This window comes from Ambystoma mexicanum, chromosome 3p (genome assembly GCF_040938575.1).
Source record: "Ambystoma mexicanum isolate Mex_15411 chromosome 3p, UKY_AmexF1_1, whole genome shotgun sequence".
Classification (NCBI taxonomy): Eukaryota; Metazoa; Chordata; class Amphibia; order Caudata; family Ambystomatidae; genus Ambystoma; species Ambystoma mexicanum.
In genome coordinates, this window is record NC_090925.1 from 325211509 (window position 1) to 325230768 (window position 19260).

A 19260-nucleotide genomic window follows, 5' to 3' on the forward strand; every position below is an offset into this window, starting at 1 on the left:
CTCTCCTAGTGAGACCCGCAGAACTTTTTGCTGGATTTCTGGACCTTTTCCTTTCAATCCTGAATGAGTGGAGCCTTTTTCTTCTTATTCATTCTTGTGGGGTCTGTCTTTTGGAACTCTATTCTTAGTATTCTACCTGTACTAATGAGTCTGTCTGCTTCATAGCTCTTAAAGGCATCTGTGTTTTTACTACTGCAGCACACATCTCCTTATGGGCAGTGTTGCTGGGGACCCTTACGGTCCTCCTTTAAGATTATTTTTCTGTATCCTCAAGTAACTACAGTTCTTGAGGATCGAGAGATATTTAGATCTCTCCAAAACCTTTATAGTCTGAGAGATTGGCGCACACACCACCTTCAGTGGGGTGCCAAAGGGATACATAGTAGCCCCCTTCCCTCTTCTTCTGTGACTTTTTAGTCACATAGACAATCACCTAGTTATTGCTAGTGGCAGTGGACGTGTTCTACCAACTATTGTGTATAGTTTATACCGCAACTTGGGGCCTCCCTTCTTTTTTTGTCATTACTAGCGTGGTTGTTCTTTGTTACCCCTTCTTCTACCATTCTGGGAGGGGGAGGTGGTTACATGTCTTTACCTCAGATTGTTCATCAAGGGCAAGATTTACTGATTTTTTTTTTTTTCTTTCAGAAAAATGTTTCACCGAATTTACATACATAAAGTGAAAAGAGTTTATACACCAAAACTCTTTTACCGTAAAAAACTTCGGTATATAAACACTTTGAATTTTTTTGAATGTGAAATCGGTAAATGCACTTTTTGTAAAAAAAAAAAAAATCAGTGCAACATGCACTCTATCTGTTGACTTACATAAAGGGTGCTGTCCAGTTCTGAAATTACTCGCGGACACGACACAAGGCAGTGTCAGTTAGTAATTTCAAAACTGGGCAGGGCCCAATGACTAGCATACAGTCATCAATGAAGTTCAGCACTGGACAGCGATGACTTCGTTTTTTTTTTTTTATTGGGGAGTCCTCCCTAAGCCTCTGTTTTATGCCCTCAAAAGCCCCCCAAACATTAGAGAGCTTTTTCACCTAAAAATATTTACTGAAAGACTATTTCATCAAAAAATTCAGTGAATGATTTTTTTTCGAAGAAAAGTCTTTCAGTAAATATTTTTTGGTGAAAAAGCTCTCGATTAGCATTTTTTTTGGGTGAAAAGACTGTATACCGTGTGTGTGTTTTGCCTTTGGCGGGGACCTGTAAGTATCCCGCCTAGGCTCCAGAGTGTCTGGGCAGGCAGGACGTAGGGGAGGAGTTTTCCACCCCCCTATCCTTTGTCTGCCAGAGTGCCTGAAAAGGTCCATTCCCACAGGCGGTCTGCCTGTCCTGATTGGACAGCCAAACGCTCCTTTCTGTAAAATGCTAAGAGACATTGCAGAGGAGTGTGTGCTGGAGCTGTATAAAAGGTGAGGCTCCTGGAGTGAAAAGCAAGTCAACCACTGGAAGCTGAAGTAACCGAAGAAGAAGACCAGAGATGCCTGCAGACCCTTTGCAACACTGTAAAGCGACTACTGCTGTTCTGAACCTGTTTTCTATGCGACAGAGGAGCTCTAAAGAGGACGACTCCTTCCATGGCTGGTGGGGACAACTAGTACCAAGACAAACTTTAAAACAACCCATCTCTCGAGGTCCTAGGAGTTTCCAGAGCTGCGGAACCCCAATACCAGCAGACCTGCTGCCCGTTTCGAGTGCATTGTCGTGAAAAAGCTGAATCTGTCCAAATCTTTGAACCCGTAGGGGCACTCCAGAAATCCGATCCAACTTGCTCAGACTCCCTCATCAGAGTGCGGGACTGCAGGAAGCGAAGAAGATTGACCGGGCGAATCGCGTTTTTTGTTGGTGCTGCAGAAAAGGCACCAAAACCACAGTGTGACCAGAAATGCATGCCAAATATCCTCCATCGGGACTGCTGCTGAGAGATCCCGTGCATTGTCCTGCCTTCAGTCAACAGACCAAGGAATCCGGAGGTCGGGTCCAGAGCTGCAACATCACAAAGCATCCACCTCAAAACATTTTCTTCTATCCTAAGGTACTGTGGGGAAAAAGGTATTGCTTACCCGATTCCAGAAAGTCTCTCCACAGCGTTGGAGTGCAAGTAAAGGGGTCCAGGGTAACCCCCTCTTACCTCTCACTCAAGCTGGTGATTGTGTCCCTTTAGAGAGTCCTTTAACAGGGTCTCCAACGTTGGTTAAGCCTTCTTGTATCTTCCTTCCTAGAGACTAGAAAGTATCCACAGGAACATTTAATTTCTACAGCTTTGCAAGACTATAAAGGACTTGCTGTGCCGCAAAACTGTCTCTAGAACCTGAAGCGCTGCTAGGGAAATGGTAACCAACTGTTTTCCTTCCCAAACATCTCTATTTTATATGGGTATTGTGAAGAACCTGAAGGTGTTTCCCTGACTAGTCCCCGGGATCTGTCATCCAGGTGGCCAGGACACAGCCATCGCTATTGGATCCAGTTCCTGGGGGTGGACCAGTGCAGGAGGATCACCTGGATGGGGGGGTCCTCTGGGAGTGGAGGTGGGACGCAGGATCCCCTTCTTATTGCACCTTTTCCCCATTTTACAACGTGGGATACTCAGACACTCTATCCCCACCCCCCTTTTCTGACACAAACACTTTCTTACACCATGAAAGACAACTGACTAAAACGAGAGCCATTTACCTGACTGGTCAGAACAGAAGGGTCAGGCAATTGACCAGAACCACCGCACCTGACGGCCCTTTCCCTTCCCCACAGGGATAAATGGTGGAGCATGAGAGCACACTATGAGTAAGGCAAACCACACAACGAGACAGCTAACCCAGGGCGGCAGTTCAAGAGTAGGACAAAAGCAAAGGTACGACAAGGAGCGACAAGGAGAGAAGCAACCTTGCCCTCTTCGATCCAGAACCATGAATCCTCTGTGAATGGAATCCTAAGACTGCAAACAATAGCCAGCGTGTGTTGCAGCAGATGTAAATGGTACATGGAGCCCTCATACATTGATAATCAAAGAAGGGAAATGTGCTTGCTACCGTGGCACTGTCCTTGCCTCCAGAAACAAGAATAGTCAAGCAGTTCATCACAGCTGAGTCTAAGGGAGAAACAATAAGACCCCGAACTGTGTTGAACGAAAGTTGCGAATGGCAAATTAAGGGGAAAACCAGCTGCAGAGGGGTCCGGCACCACGTGGGTGCTCACTCAGTAAACTCTGGTCGATTCCCCGATTGTTGAAACTACTGAAACCAGAAGGCTCTAGTAGAGCCGCAAGAAGACGGTCAAAGTTGTCATACAGGGGTCTAGCAAAACCCCCGTACAGTCGAAAGTCTTTGACCCGCACGTAATTGAGAAACTAAGGGAGACGAATCCTGCATAGTGAGAAAGGAGAAGGAACTGTGTGTTTGTCAAGAGTGAACCTGACAGAGGGATGCCAACAAAACGGGGCGAAGCATGATGCCCCAATGAACATTGTGTTGAAAAGAGTGAACCCGACAGAGGGTTGTCCACAATGGATTGTCTAAAAAGACATTAAGACTTGTGAATGCGACAGGAGAAATCTTATGGGATAAAAGCCATAGTGAACCTGACGGAGGGAGGCTAACAGTTGAGAAGGGTCTGAACCCAGAAGAGGGGGATCCGTGAACGCTGCAGGTGAAATCTTGTGAATAAAAGCCATAGTGAACCCGACAGAGGGTGGTGGCTATTCGGGAGGGGTCTGAGCCCGGAAGAGGGGGATCGAGGGTTGAACAGCCATCACCCAACGTGCATACAGAAAGGAACTTTTAGTTTTGTTATTTTTAACACATCAGGTCCTCGGAGGCAAGAGACTTTTTTTGTAGAAAAGAGACTCAACCACCAGAGATCCTGATACCTGAGAACAGAACTGTAGTCTCGTGCTGGGAAAGCTGAGAGTGTGCTACACTCAGAGGTCCTGCTTTGTCCCGTGCTCAAAACTTGGTGAAGGGAGAACCCTGGCTATAACATCCTGACATATCATCAGTGAACACTTCTTTGTTTCTTGGTAACACTATCCCACACTCTTCTTGTATTTAGTTGTAAGGATTGGCAATAGTTTTATTTGTATAGGGCTTTTTTATTTGACAAGACACCACTAGGACTGCCTTATTATTGATGGTGGTAGCTTGCTCCCATCTTAGATTTAGGTTTAGAGTAGGCATTTTTCACCAGCATTGGAACTTTCATGGATTCACATGCTGTGAATATTCCACGTCGTCAGGCTGGGAATCCCCGGTTACTTTGACTTAGTAATTTTCCTATGGAAAAACTTGACACCTTGAGTGTCCCATCAACAGCGTTGTGGGTGCTTTTGGTCCCCACCAATGGGACGTCGAGTATATAGGTCCGCCCCAGCAGCTTCCCCTCAGATTTCAACCGTCTTCCGAGCTGTTGGAATTCCTTGTGTTTCTCTCCTGAGAGAAAATTACATTTTTCAGAAAATGTACATTTCTTCAAATTCCTCCATCTGGAGCAACCGACGTCTACACACACACGGTTCCAATTACAACCATGGAATCTTCAGGACCAAAGAAGTCCTTATTTAGGCTGTGTGACACTTGGGGGGCCTAAAAAATATATATGAGCGTAACAGACATACGGAATGTCTTTACTGTCAATACCCCAACCATTCCGCGAACGGATGCGACATCTGCCAGTGTTTTTTGCAAAAAGCCCTTAAGGACAGGAAACGTTGCCTAATCTGTTGGCTCAATGAAGGAGCCTATCCGGCGTCTGAAGTGGGGTCGTCGTGGAGTGAGAGAGCAACCACTCCCTCTGACAAGAGGTCACCGTCACAGCAGAGGTCCAGGTCTGAGGAGCAAGTGGTAAAAAAACAAGACGGGTGAGAGGAAAATCGTCCTCGGGTCACGATAAGGCCAAATATTCTTTCCCTGTCAAAGAACCACCAGCTAGTGGTGCAGGATCGCATACTGGGTCTACACACTCATCTAAGGCCCCGTTGACAAAGGCACTATCGGATAAACGGAGGGAGACAGGCTCAAGCCCGTCATAAAGGTCCACGTCTGATCCATCCAGGAGAGCTCCGCCGATGGACAAACACAGAGCCAAATCGGCTACCAGGACCTCCTCTTCGATTGAAAAAGAAACACTACTCATCGAAATCTCGAAGATCCTCCTACGGCCATGAATCGTCATCAAGACACCATTCGATGACCAAATCATCGTCAAAGTCCACTCCGACGACAGCAGCAACAACGACAAGTTTGCCAGGGTCTCATCCCTCGTCGACTGACGAACCCCTCGTCGACGACCAAAAAGCATAAACCATCCGGAGAAATGCCTACGCACCCGTTGACCACAACTAAGATGGAGACTTCGGAATTACCTATGCAGGGCAGTATATTGTCCCCGAAAGGTACTTTGAAAACCCCAACTGGGGCCATGGTGGAGCACAACCAGGCTCCCCTGAGAATGTCTTCCGTAGATTACCCAGATATCATGCCAGAAGATATCATGCCAGAAGACATTTTGCACCATGAAATTACATTACATTTTGAGCCTCCGCCAGAGGAATGTCCAGGTGTCATTGATTACGATCCTGAAGAAGGAACTGCCAATCCACCTATCCAAAGACCATCTGGAGAGGAAGACACACCTCTAAGGTTTCATACACCTGCTCTACCATCAACACCTGCTGGAATAGGCGGTATGCATCCACAATACCCCCTTACAAACCCACAATCATCGCTTTCCCTGCAAGTACTTACAACACTACAGTCACTTTTGGGGCAGCTTGATGCCAGGCTTCTGCTCCCTCAGGCTTAGACAATTTGGCCATACGGAGAAGATCAAATTACTCCGCAGCATCAAAGGGACCCAATCGAGCCCTGAAGAGACCAGGGCATACTCCCTAGGATTCAAACATCTCCTAGACATCCACCTCCATGAGGATTTAGTCCACGTAGAAGAGAGCAGGAGGAGGGGGTAATTGGTTCACACAGACCAGGACACTGGTTTGAGGGATACAAGCTCCACCACCTCCTCGTCTCCACACAGAGCCGACACGTGGGACACAGATGACCCTGACCAAGACGCGCAGGGTAGCCCGGCTCAACCTTCGCCTCCAGATGACATTGGGGCTTTTCACTCCATGATGTCTAAAGCATGCCAGGAGTTTGGTTTCATTCCAGAAGAGGAGAAGGACCGTTTCCCCTTCGACCACATGGGTAAACGCAGGAAGGCAGTGTTTTCCATACCCATTCTGGATCACGTTTGACAGGAGGGCCTCCGTACTCTGAAGCATCCTTTTACAGAGCTGGCAGTTACAGGGAGGCTGGCTAAGAAGTTTAAGGCTCCAGACACAACACTAAAATGCTGCACCTAGTAACCCGCTCCAGAGTCAGTCGTATCAGCGGCAGCAAGCCGCAAGGCTCGAACGCTGCATTAGTGTGCCACTCCTCCAGACAATGAAAACAGGAAAATGGATGCCTTCGGAAAAAAGGTTCTCACCATTGGGGTGTTAGGGAGAATTCTCATTTGTGTGCTAATTCCCTTCTACATTAGAGACCCCCAGCCCTTTTGTTGAACTTTAGGACTTTTGATTTTTATCCTGGAGTGAGTGAGATGTTTTTCTCACTCTCATGTATTTTTCTCTGATTTGAACCATGTGTTTCTTTTGGTGTTGGAGTCTGACAAACTCTATAGGCATAAATCTGTTTGCATTGTGACACACAGCACCTTTGCAGTGTCACAGAGAAGTCCTTTGGATTTCTGATAAGGTTTAAATACCTTCTCTTGGATAAACTACTGTTTCCAAGAGTAGTAAAGTGAAATTGACTGTACTTGCCTTTTTCTCTTTGTAGACCCAGCACACACCATCTTATGTGGAGTGCTGGGGGGTTACTTAGTATCCCCTTTGTCTACCTTCTAATGTAACATTTTTGATGTTACCCTTACTACAATTAATGGCTGGTGGCAGTGGTTTTATTTTCCTACCATTGTGTGTTTTACCGCAGGCGGAATCCTCAGCTGCAGTATTGCACCCATAGGTGTCCATTTTGTCAAAATCGCCCGGTCTTCTTTTTTAGCCATTTGTTGTTTGTATGGTCCTTCTTGAGATTTACTCTGCGCACCAAACCAGGTTTGGTCCCTTTGTTAATTTTGTCTTTGGCGGGTTTCAGGGGTGAAGCCTGCCTCTGGCTCCAGTGTGTCTGGCATGGTAGGAAGCAAGGGAGGTTACGGAAACTCCCTGTGCTTAGTCTGCTTGGTTACAGGAATGCACCCAAAAGGTGATTGGCTGGCTGGCTGGCCTTGGAGAACAGCCACCCTGCTGTGTGAGTGACAGCTAGGCTGCAAATGAATGGGAGAAACTTGTACAAAAGGTGAGGTCTTTGCAAGGAAGGCAGAGTCGACCACTGGACGAAGGAACCAAAGAAGAAAGTGGAAGAGAAACTTGCTGCATCCTCCTGGACCGTTGTTTTGCCTGGTGAATCCCTGCTGCAGTGCTGAAGCTCCAAATTTCATATCGATTAGAGAAGCCTGGAACCGATGACTTCTCCCCTTGGGTTGGTGGGACCAACTGACCCCAAGATGAACTGGAACCCCTCTCTAGCTGGCTGTTCTTTTTTCACTGCTGCCGGAACCGAGTGCCAGGAACACCAGGAATGAGTGCATCGCCTTTAAGCCGAACAAGGGCTCCATCCTAAGATCCTAAGGACTCCCTCAAAGCAGAACGACCCAAGCCTGAGGCACCTCAACAGAATCCCCAGAAGTAAGGGGAGCCCACAAGGTGTCCAAGAGCCACAGTGGTGCCGCTGTCATGGAGTAAGTCCATTGTTGCAGCTGACTTTCAAACCGTAGTGCAGGAGTCCCCAGATGTCCTCCATCTTGTCCCCACAACTGAGGCCCAGGAACAACAGGATCTGCAGGACTACAACAGGAACAGAAGTCAGCTGGAACCTTTTCTTCAGACTCAAGGTACTGTGCAAATAGGGGTACTTACTGCTGATTGTGTGTAGCTTGATTGTTCTCACTGGAGACTTGCATTTGCTGCCTTTTGCAGAGTTGCTTGCATCTTTCTCACAAGCCTCCCAGCTTGTGGCCCAACAGTGATTATTTTTGTTACAAACTCTCTTTAACATTGTGCAAGACTTTTGTGCTATCTTCAAGAAGTGCCTCAGCTCTCCTAGACTTTGCTCAGCTGGCATTGGTTGGCCTGGCTCCCTGTAGACTCTTCTTACCCTCTGACTTTGTGTTGACCTGTCCCTCAAGAAGTCATACATGACTTACTTGCATAGCTGGCAAAGGGGTAACCTATATTTCATTGGGGGATTGTAATTTAAAGTGATATATTAAGGTCCACAGTGTCCTAGCTATTGAAGTCACTTGTGTGTGTGTGTGTGTGTGTGTGTCTACTTACTTAATTGAAACTGAAGGAGTGTATTTTATTGTTGACAATTGCTCCCCTTCTAAAGAAGGCTTATTTTAAACCTGACTGTTAAATTAATACATCATTATTTAATCAAGAAACCTTGAGTATAAGTGTTATTTAAATACATGTCACTGTGAATCTCTATGTTGCAACCCTACAGCTCGCATTGACCCCTCTTGAGATTAGCCTGGTTGCTCAGTCAATCTACCAACTTGTGTAGTACAGGCCTATACCAAAGGTTGGGTTACCTATTGCCAAGAGGACAAGGCTGGTGTAGCATCCAATGGGGTTCCGCCATATAATCTTGCATAACAGAAGTGAATCCCACTGAAGAGATTGAGAGGGGTCCGTGCTCGGCAGAGGGAGATCCAAGGGTGAAGCCATCACCCAAGCACTGTAACGCTCACCTGGTATCCACGGGGGTGCCACCCAGTTCGGACTGCTTCACCCTTGGACCACTTTCCTTTGGACCCTCGTGTGGCTGAAGACCAGGTCTGAAAACAGGGGTTAAACTTTAGTTTGGTTGTCTCCTGTGACCCGAGGCCCACCTCCCATATGGACCCAAGAACCTCCCGGTGCACTTCTCACCTTACTTCTTGATGAGGTGCGCTTTCCGTCCTGCCACTTAGTGCAGGGGCGCGTTGGGGCTGGGCTCGTCGCAGCCTAGTTACTTCACTGGAGCGACTCTACGGGGTCCAGACCTGCTGCGACTCCGTTCTTCAGGTAAGTCTGTCTTGACTGTGTGTTATTTATTTTGTAATGGTCTCCTTCTCTCTTTCCTTTGTTTATAGGTGTGGATGCTGTCCTCGTGATGTCGCGCAGTTTTGTGCACGAGATGGTAAGAAAGTGTGAAGCGCGGCGCTATATGCTTTTCTTGCGCTAACCTCTTAATATTGTCTTTCTTGACGGCTGCGATGCTGGTCCGGAATACGCGTGCCGAGAAGATGGAGAGCGGTAAGTAGTGATGAGCTAACCGCTTACTGGCACCCTGAGTTGGAACCAGCCCTTCCACTCTATGCAGGTAAGCGAGGGTTTCTGAATGTGCAGAATAAACGCTGACTAACGTTTGTTTTCTCTGTTTCTTTTCCCAGGTAGTGGTTTTCTTGATGGGACGAGATCTGCCGAGATGTTGACTGTTCAGGATCCTGGAGCGGAGTACGAGAGCTGCTCCCAAAAAGGTAAGCAAACACTAATGGTGTCTTCTCTTTGTTCTTGCATGAGATCAGGTCCGGCGTGTAGATGAAGATTCCAGCTGACCGCAGTGAACGTCACTCTGCCACAGGCAGAGCAACGCGAAGCGTGTTCTGTAGTCCGGGCGTGGCTTATATAGCCTGCAAGTATCCCAGGTGTCCCTGGGCCTGCCACACCCAAAATGCTAGACCGCATGGTTCAGTTCTGGAACTGAGCCATGTGGAAGCATCCATGTTGTTGCAAAATGCCCTTTTGGGCCCAGATTACTGGCTTTTCACATGAGCCTGGTGCCAAAGGCACCAGGACTGACTCCAAGTGAGTCTGGGGGCAAATGTCAAGGCCCTTGAGGCCCTGATAGGGGTACTATATGCAGCCCACCTGGTCTAGCAATCCAGGCCAAGGGCAGGGGTCGTGACAGCACTAAAAGTCAAGAGGGGTCCAAGCCCAGCAGAGGGAGATCCAGGGGTGAAGCTCTCAACCATTGTTCATGAGAGAAGAACTGATACGTGAAATTGTGGCAAACAATAAAGAAGGGTCAGTGCCCGGAATAGGGAGACCAGAAGTGAACTCGTCGCACTACATGAACTGTAGTTAACAATTGAGAAGGGTCAGCGCCCAGAAGAGGGGGAACCAGGTGCGATCCCATCACCCAGCGAACCTTGGAAAGGAACTTTCATTTGTTAAAAGGAACTTGTGTTTTATTAGTTGAAGACCTCGGGTCCTCAGAGGCAAGAGACTTTCAAGGAAACAACACTTTGCCATCGACGGTCCTGAAAGCTGCCATTAGCTCTGTCTCGCACAGGAGAATCCCGAGACTGTACTGTGCTCCAAGCTCCTATCTTACCCTGCGTGCAAAAACTAGGGGAAGGGAGACCCAAGCCACCGCATCCTGACATGTTATTTAAGAACACTTCTTTCTTTTCTTGAGAACTATCCCACACCCTTTTTGTATTAGTTGTAAGGTTTGGAAATAGGTTTCTTAGCATAGGCCCTTTTTATTTGACACAACGCTACTAGGACTGCCTCATTTTTCATTTGATGGTCGACGTGTGCTCCCATCTTAGATGTAGGTTTAGAATAGGCGTTTTTCCAACCTGCATACAGAATTCCTTGTTCAATAAACACCCTTGAACTGTTATCACTTGTGTGTCTGTCTTACTTGTCACCATGAGTTCCTCACATATATTTCAATGGAAGGGGAAAGAACAGAAGAAGTGAATAAGTTTGATTATATAGGGGAAAGATTTCAAAATCGTGTCCTTGTCTGATCAGATAAAGAAAAGTGAACTAGTCCTCCAAAGAATTGTATTTCCAACGGGGCAGTCTTTTTTCATTGGCAACTCTAAAAATGTACAAAGAACAGACTGGCACCGCTGCTATATACGGTAATGAAATCTGGGGATAATTTGACCTGCGTTCACTACTGTGCAATAAAAGGAAGTTTATTAAATTTGTTTTTTTGGACTTCCAATGAGCACCCCATATATGCCATTGTTTTTGGAAACTGGCCTAAGATCTGTCGGCTTTGAAATTATTGTAAATGTAAGTGGTGTAGAGCGGTTATTAGGGATATTATACACTCCCTTGGGGGCAGAACCTGGAAGGGGTATAAGCATGTTAAAATATTATTTAACAGGATTTTCGACCCCATCTTATTTTTGAATCTGCAATAATTACTGATTTGATAGTAAGTTATCTTATAGATTAACTGGAGGCATTGTATTTCGAAGCCCTGATGATGCCTAATGGGAACTCGACAAAATTGCTGACAAAATTGCTTATCTTTAATGATTAATTTGACCCTGAATTTTCTCTAAATTCTATGTTCCCCGAGGGGGAACAGAGCAATGTATATATACAAGGTTTTGCTTTAAAGTCCTCCTCGAGGGGTCAGAAATGTGATGCAGACTACTCTGAAATTTTCTCAACAAATGCAATTTTATTAAATTAAAAGGTTGGATAAACGCCTCACTATCCTTGGCCTGACAAGGATTTCCCTGTCTAAAAGAAAGTAAAAGAAACACTCTAATTAAGCAATATGCCCCGAGCGGCGGGGGCATTACGGACTCCGGTAATGCCCCGGGGCCCATAGTTAATGAAGGCCCCGGAGCATTACCAAAGTTGTTAATGCACCCGCCGCGAGGGGCATATAGTTATTAGTACCCGGCCCGCAAGATCTGCGGGACGGGGGTACTAAAAGCATTTTTTTCTGTCCTGAAATGCTGCAGCTTTTCAACAAAAAAAAAAAGAAAGAAAACGACCAAGATAATGGCCGCCATCGAAAGGGAAAACTGAGTCTGTTTTCCCTTTCCATGGCGGGTATCGGGAGCAGATGTGCTGGGAACAGTTCCCAGCACGTTCGTTCCCGAAAGACAACAAAGAAGGTAAATGGGGTTGGGAGGGCGGAAGGGAGGGAGGAAAAAAAAACATATCTGGGTCCCCAGCGGGGGACGATGGAAACCTCCATAGCCGTGTGGAGGCTTGGAGCGGGGATGTCCCGCTTCGAGTCTCCACACGGCTTTGGAGGCTTCCATCGTCCCCCACCGGGGACACGGCAGGCAGAAGATAAGTGGGGGCGGGAGGGCGGGGAGGAGGGGCAGACCAAAAAAAAAACACAAACATACCTGAATCCCCGGCGGGGGAAGAAGGCGGCCTCCAGCCATGTGGAGGCTCAGAGCGGGGATGGCCCCACTTCAAGCCTACTCATTGGCTGAGGGGCTGCCACGCCCCCTGCCGTGGATAAAGGCATGGAATCCGGCCGAGGGATTCCCGCCCGGGTAATGCCTCTGCGAGGGCCAATCAGAATAGTCCTTTCATTCAGATTGCGCCCTCGCCGGGTCCTAATAAAGGATATCTGTCTACATACAATAAAACATGGGACTTCAAAACAATCATGATTACATTTGTATTGTAACAACAGTCTCTGTTTAGAACCTGGGTGAATTCCCCTTCCCCAGATTTCTGCTTCACAGTTCAAGAACGAAATAGAAGGAAATCCGGGTTTGCAATAAGGTTTCAACACAGTTCTTTGCAGCTACAATTTGTCAACAGAAAGTTCAACCACAGCAATATTTCAGCAAAGAAAATGAGAAGACTCTTCTTCTCTTGGTATGATTTATCCTCTTTAGATAAAGGACAACTTCTCAGTTCCTCAATAGCAACAATTGTTTTAGGATGATTTTCCACAACTGATGTGTTCCGAAGAAATACAGCTTGTTGATAACCGCTTTACCCAGCTCTTTCTTCAGAAACACAAGCAACATGAATTGTCTCTGTCAGGACCACTTTGTAGCACTTCTTCTACTTCTACCTGGTCTATTCCCATGCCAGGCCTACTCCTTCAAAGGTTTGCCATCTGGGTATACTCCCCTGCCTGAACAGCGTTTCATAACACATGCTCTTGTGGTTATGACCAACTAACAACAGGTTCACAACAGCTTCACATTATTCAACCGTTTTGCAGCTTTAAAACCTTTAACCACTCTTCAGTGAAAACAACATTCTCATTGGTGCTCTTAAATAATAATGCCCCTCTCCTTCCGACTATCCTTTTCCATAATGGTAGCCTTTTTGACACTCTTGTTTCCCCAATGCACAAGTAGCCAATACTGACAAGCCTATGGTCTTACTCTGCTGCTCCCTTGGCTTTGGCAATGTAAGTTCATACCAGATTTGACCACATGTTGTATAAAATATGGTCAACAAGTTTTACAACGTATGAACCTTTCTTTAGCCCCTTTCTGCTCTTGGCAATATCAGCTGAATTGTATTTGCCTTGATTTTAGTTTTTGGCTTGTGCAATACTTGCATATATTACTTGCCCTATCGTGTTGCTGGCCTTTCCATGGACTCACACGTTTAAAGTTAGTCGTTTGGTTTTGTTATATAAGACTTTCGGTGTTTTTGAATAGTTCAATATTCAAAATTGCTTTGAGAACCACTTTCACTCGTACGAGAGTGCTGCTCTCCTGCTGAATGCCTGCCTTGAACACGCAAGCGGCTGCAGAGCACTCCAGGGCTACCAGCATGTGAACTCACTGGGTAAGACGTGCGCCTCCAGTCGCCTTGCGGCTCACAAGACTTCTGCTTCTTTGGCTCCTTGCGACCTGGCAAACTGCTTCTCGTAGTCCGCCTTTGTCCACGCCACCAGCACCATGAGCTCCTTTTGCTCCTGAGGCTTGCCAGTGTACGCCAGCCACCGGAAACAGCCTCTAGCCCCTCGGCCAACGGAGACAGCCTCCTGGGAACAAAGCTTCATTCGCCTTCATTCCCACTACGCAGCTTCTGCTCTTTAGGAGTTGAGACACAGACCCTCTCAGGACCGGCAGCTGTTTTCTATAGAACAGTGGTCCCGGTGTCTTCTCTCTCCTCCAGCTGCTTTTTGGGCTGCCTGCACGAACCACACTGCTGCTGCTTCTTGCTCTCTCTGCTCGTTATTCTCTATGGCCTGCACCTGAGGGGGCCTTTTAAGCCTCTCTGTCTCCTTCAGCTGTGGGTCATCTGAATTAACGATCTGACCTCTCCTGCAACATTGCACCACTTTAGCCCTCTTCTTCATCCCAGTACTTAGGGAATTATGGGACTTGAAGTCCCTAATGGCGAAGTTAGTCTTTCGAATTTGATTTCTACTTTTAAATCCAAGTCTGTTCTTTATAATATTCCTAAAAGGAATATCATAAGGATTAGTCACCAGGCCGTATTGAAAAGGAGATGGCAGCTCTTTTAAGCCATTATTATTCACAGCTTTTCTTTCACTGTGGTTTTGGGTGTTAGGGAGGTCTTTAACTTTACAAGTCTCTAGGATTTTGGAAGGCTTTTTATTTCTCCCAAGTCCTACGAGTTTGTGATTGTTTTCATCCCTATTTATATGTGTATCTTGTGGAGCAGAAAGAAGGTTATTACAACAAGTTATTACATACTTCGACATTGCAGAGATGTCCTCCCAAGAGGAAGACAAATACTGCATCTCATCCCACGAAGTCCTCTCATTCACCTAGGCATTTTCTCCTCCCAGGTGATCCTCCCACAGAACACCACCCCCAAGGTCAGGATCAGGAAGCATTTGCCTTTTCCTGGCCACCTGTGAGGAGACTTCATGCAGGGGTTTAGTGAGGAGACTAGGATTTATCACACTTCCCAGTACCTGAATTTACTAGCAACTAGGTGTTGGGCAAGATCGTATGCAGTGGTTTATAGTCATAATGTAGAAAAAAAATGTCGACTTACAAAAATGTCGGAAAAAAAAATGTAGAAAACAAGAATGTCGAAAACCTATACATATAATGAAAAGAGTCAATTTTTAGAAGAAAAAAATGTCGAAAAAAAATGTCAATTAGCACTATCAATAAATACATAAACAAGAAGAGTATAATTTACTAGGGGGGTCCCACCCCCCAACCCACCTCACCCAACACCCCCCGGCTACCCCCCCACCACCCTCTCACCCCTCATACTCAACACATTTTAATTATATATATATTTATTTTTTTAAAAAAATTCGAAAAAATTCGACATTATTGCTTTTCGACATTATTGCATTCTACATTATGACTGACCACCGTATGCAGTACCCTTTGGGTGCACTACAACAACCCTGACCTCCTGGCAATAGGAACCCAACCTTTGGTATAAGTCTGTTCTACACAGGTTGATAGCGTGTTGAGCAGCCAGGCTTATCTCAAGAGGGGTCAATGTGAGCTGTAGGGGAGTTACACAGAGATTCACTGTGACAAGTTGTTAGGGAGAATTCTCAGAAATGTGCTACTTCCCTTCACCTCAGAGACCCCTGGCAACTTTGCTGGATTTTGAGGATTTTTTTACCTGGAGAGAGTCTAACCCTTTTTCCCACTCTCTCGTGTATTTTGATGTGTGATTTACTCTTGTGTTTTCTTTGGTTATGGAGTCTAAACGACTCCATAGGCATCATCTTTTCATTTGTGTCACACAGCACCCTCAGTGCAGTGGCATAGGGACGCCTTTCAGGCTTTCCCAAGGTTTAAATACATTTTCTGGGATAAACTACTGTTTGCCAGAGTAAGTAAAGTGAAATTGACTTTACTAGTCTTTCAAATTCCTAGACCCCGTACACCCTATCTTACAATAGAGTGCTGGAGGGGTTACTTAGTATCCCCTGTGTCTAGATATTCATGTAGCAGTCAAATGCTACCCTTTTCTCTCAGAATGGCTGGTGGCAGTGATTTTACAATGAACTACCATGATTTACCTGACCGCGAACTATTCGTAGCTCCGGTAACGTTAAATCGCAGGAGCCATGTTCTTCAAGATGGCATCAGAGCCCCCTCTGCAAAAACAGGTCCCAGTCTTCTTTTTCCGCCATTTCTTTGTGGAAAGGTCCTTCTAGAGTTTGTCTGTGCGTGCCAAACCTAGTTTGGTCTCTTTGTTCATTCGCCTTTGGCAGGCTTCAGGAGTGAAGACCGCCTCTGATGCCTGAGTGTCTGGGCTGGGCAGGACACTAGGAGACCCAAATGCACTGTGTGGTGATTGGCTGGCTGACTGTCCGGCAAGGACAGCCACCCTGCTGGGTGAGTGACAGCTAGGCTGGAATGAATGGGAGAGAATCAAATAAAAGGTGAGTCTCTTGACTTGGCAGGCAGAGTCGACCACTGGAACGAAAGAACCGAAGACGAGCTTGAAGAGGACGGCTGCTGCAACTCCTGGACCGTTGGTTTGCCCGGTGAAGCTCTGCTGCAGGTCGAAATCGCCAAGTTTATCTCGACAGAGAAGCCCTACAAGGACGACTTCTCCCTTTGAGTTGGTGGGACCAATCAACTCAACAGTAAGCCACCTGGATACCTATCTCGGAGCTGGTTGCATCTTCCTCAGAGTGCTGCAGGAAACTGTATAACCAGGGAGAGGGACAACAGTTTGTGTGCATTACTTACAGCCACCGGAATAGAAGTTTGCCAGTTGCAAGCTTTTTGACCAGTCCCAGTGCAGTGCAGGAGTCCCCCGACGTCCTCCCTCTTGTCCCCATGACTAAGGCATAGGAACAGCGAGATCTGCAGGAACTGCCAGGAACAGAAGTCATCAGCTGCATCTTTTTCTTCATTGAAAGGTACTGTGAAACGAGACTGAGAGCACTTGCCTCTCGTGGTGAAAGTGCTTGAAACTTTTGCAACTCGCAGGCCTAAACAGCTTGTGACCCAACAAATGATTATTCTTTTTACAAACTACTTCTGAGAACTTGTGCAGAGACTTTACTGTTTACTTACCAGAACCGCTTTATCCTATCCAAAACTTTAGCCTAGCCTATTGAATTGAATTGACTCTTCTGGTGAACTCAAAGTATTTTGCACTGTCTAAGAATAATAGTAAACTTTCATGTTCTAATAATCTTTGCCTTTTACTCCTCTTGAAAATTATTCTGAAATAGTATTGAAGGATATTTGTGTATTATATAACTGCCTCCTTCTTATGAATGTTTTACAACTGACAGATAAATAAATTACCAAGTGTGTATCAAAGAAACCTTGAGTGTAAGAGTTTATTTGAACACTTGTGATTGTAGACCTCTGTGCAACATCATTACTGCTCACATTCCCCTCTTGAGATAAGCCTGGCTGCTCAGCAGCGCTACCAAAACTGTGCAGTACAGACGTATACCAAAGGTTGGTTTGGCTACACCTGTAGTTGTAGTTGTGTGTAGTTGTCCCAGAGGGTACTGCATACAAACTCTGCCTAACTCAAGTATTCAAATAAACTCTTATATACAAGGTTTCTTGATTAAACAATTATTAATTTATTTAACAGTCAGTTAGAGTAAGCCTTCTTCAGAGGCGGTCAATATAATAGTAACACATAAATACACTCCAAAATCCACTCTCGTAATATTTCTAAATCAGTAAGTACCCTTTTGGGATGGCACACGGACACTTCCTACACCCTCAGGTGACTTTAGAGTTTGGCAAAGAAAAAGGTTATTAGAACAGAAAAAGAGATCACACAAATATTCTGAAGCAGGTAAGTACTTTTGGTAACCCCCAATGCAAAGTTAGTAAACCCCTTCCTGGAACACAATGTCAGAGGGAAGAAGAGTCATTATTGAAGCCAGGTTAGGCCAAAGTCAATTGGGCAAATGTCTAGGTGGGCTGAAGCACTTCTTGCAGGTAAGTAAAAGTCTTGCACAACGTTTTAGAGGTCTTTGTAGAAAAGAAGAATTCAAAGCAGGGCCACAAGCTGTTTAGGCTTTTGAGCTAAAGAAGCTGTCAGCAACTCTACAGAGCAACCACAACGGGTCTCACCAACAGAGAACAAGTGCAGTTACACAACAATAGGTAAGTTTGCTTAGACTGTACAGTACCATTGGGTTGAAGAAAAATTGCAGCAGATGACTTCAGTTCCTGTGCAGCTCTGCAGATCCTGGTGTTCCTGGGCGTCAGTCGTGGGGACAAGAGGGAGGACGTCTGGGGACTCCTGCACTACAATGGGATGGTCACTGACTGCAACCGGCAATCTTCTAACAAGTGGCACTTCGGTGTTTCAGCTTCTCGCACCTACCGCAAATAGCAACACCGCAGTTCCTATCTGTCGAGATGGGCTTTCCTTGAATCTGGGGTCCAGCACTCTGTTGAGTTGGCTCAGGCTCGGTCAGTCCTGCTTCCTGGGAGTCCAGAGGATCTTACTGGAGCTCTTTGGCCAGCTTAAAAGCAACACACACAATCTGGTGTTCCTCTCCCTGGCTATTCGGTTCCAGCAGGAGTCCCCAGACGTCTTCCCTCTTGTCCTCACGACTGAGGCCCAGTAAGAACAGGATCTGCCATACTACAACAGGAACAGAAGCCAGCTGGAACTAATTTCTTCAGACCTAAGGTACTGTAAACTAAGGGGTACTTCTCTTGTTGTATAGCTTGCTAGCTCTCAGTTGAGACGTGCATTTGCTACCTTTTTCAGAGTTGCTTGCAGCTTTGCCCACCACAAGCCTCCCATCTTGTGGCCCAACAGTTATTTATTTTTCTACAAAAATCTCTATAACATTGTGCAAGACATTTGACTTACCTTCAAGAAGTGATTTAGCTCCCCTAGACTTTGCTCAAGTGGCATTGGCTGCCCTGGCTCCCTGAAGACTCTTCTAACCTCTGACTCTGTGTTTTGATCTGTCCCTCCAAAACGTCATACATACCTTACTTTTATAGCTGGGAAAGGATTAACTTACATTTCATTGGAGAGGTTTAAAATTGCTTAACTGTTTGAGAAACTTGTTAACCATTGTTTCTTCCTCTAACTATTTTCCTTTTGACACCAAACTCAGTATTGCTCTAAATGTACCAGTAATATATCAACGTCCACAGTGTACTAGATATTGAAGTCACCTCAGGTGGAGGAAGTGTTGTGTGCCATCCCAAATGGTTATCTACTGATGTATTGAAACTGGGAGTGTGTATTTTTGAAATATATTTAAGTGTTACATATTTGCTCCCTTCTAAAGAAGGCTTATTCAAACTGACTGTTAAATTAATAAATAATTGTTTAATCAAGAAACCTTGAGTATACATTTTATTTGGATACTTGTCACTGTGAAACTCTATTTTGCAACCCTACAGCCCACATTGACCCCTCTTAAGATAAGCCGGGCTGCTCAGTCACTCTACCAACTTGTGTAGTACCTGCTTATACCAAAAGATAGAATCCACTGCCCT

At 45.8% G+C, this 19260-nt stretch overlaps 1 protein-coding gene across 3 annotated transcripts in view; it reads left to right on the top strand.

Moving 5' to 3' along the window:
• Positions 1-19260, top strand: part of GMEB2 (glucocorticoid modulatory element binding protein 2) — a 374248-nt gene that overhangs the window by 305734 nt on the left and 49254 nt on the right. The gene's annotated exons all lie outside the window — the stretch shown is intronic.